This window comes from Pteronotus mesoamericanus, unplaced genomic scaffold (genome assembly GCF_021234165.1).
Source record: "Pteronotus mesoamericanus isolate MK-2021 breed Mesoamerican mustached bat unplaced genomic scaffold, CSHL_Meso_final scaffold_651, whole genome shotgun sequence".
NCBI classification, from domain to species: Eukaryota; Metazoa; Chordata; class Mammalia; order Chiroptera; family Mormoopidae; genus Pteronotus; species Pteronotus mesoamericanus.
In genome coordinates, this window is record NW_026555325.1 from 45,489,022 (window position 1) to 45,490,469 (window position 1,448).

The window sequence follows — 1,448 nt, forward strand, 5'->3', positions numbered from 1 at the left end:
AATACTATATAATGGCCCTGCTTATATTTTAATTTAGTTTTTAAAATGGTTGCCTTGTATGATAGATGCTATTAATGATCTGCCTATCACCCCTACCCCTTTGAATCTCTTAAATAAACTTCTTTACTTGAATTATTACTAGGATAATTACACAGGATAATAATTTGCTTCTGGGGCCACCTAAACTAGGGTCCCTTCTTCTTTCTCTTTAAAGCTGTTAGAAAGTGAAAAAAGGTCAACAAATAGATAAACAGGATTCTAAAGAAAATGATGTCTGAGATGGAAAAAGTTAGCTTTCAGACGGCATGGATGCAAAGAGGCAGAAATAAAATATTTGAGGTCTGTCTTTAGTGTATAATTTAAAAGAATAAAAAATATAGGGCTGGCTTTACCAATGGTCTCTATCAAAGTTTTGAAAATAAGTAGAGCAAAACAGATATATTTTCTTATACCTGTCCTCCCAACTCCCCATACAAAGGCTCTTGCTGTTTTGGTAAGGAGATACTGCTACTGTTTGAATTTAGGTCAGAGGTACATTGGAAAATACCAAATTAAGGGAAGGCATAATTTGTGTTGTTTCTTCTGGAAGGAAAAACCCTTTTTGTTTTAGAATATGTATTGTAACCTCTAAATTCAGGTACACGTATGTGTAATCATTGATTAATTCTACTAAGTCCAATTTTAATTTTATTTTTAGTTATATGCGATTCCATCTGATATACATAGGAGAGAAAGTGATTGAAAGAGAACTTGGATGGCAACTGCATGACTGAAACTATCCAAAGCCAAGCGTCTATACTCTTTCACTTAAAGTTGAGCACAACCAGGTAAGAATAAATGATAGTTTGTGTATGTACTTTGAGACATTTTGGAAAAAAAAAAAATTTGAAAATACAAAAAAGTGTTTATTTTATAACAAACATTAAAAAAGTAGTAAAATACATAAAAGGAAAACTGTAAAATTAAAATCCTGAGTGAGCCTGATCTCTAAAAATAATTTCTGTTATTTTGTTCTGTATCATTTCATTTTTGTTTTGTTGGTTTTTCTCTTTACACAAAGTTGAGATAATGTTATATGTATTCTCTGTTGAATTTCTTTATTATTTTTGTAACATACTTCTTTTGATCTGAGAATATGAATTAGTATTTTATAGTACGCATTGTGTTGGTTAATATGAGCAAATGATTTTAAAATATTTTTATGTGTTTTTTTATTCAGAGAATATGCTTATAGGTAGCTATATACATCACTTATTTTGCATTAGTAGAGTTATTAAAATTAGCATCACTGGTTCAATGGTTATAATATTTTAAAGGCTTTTTATCTTATTACTGAAATTACCTCCAGAAGGTGGTAAGTAGTTACCATTTCATCAGCTATTTTTGAAAATGTTTGTTGACCCATTGAATTATTTTTTTCATTCAAAGAATTTCCCTAAAAAAAACCT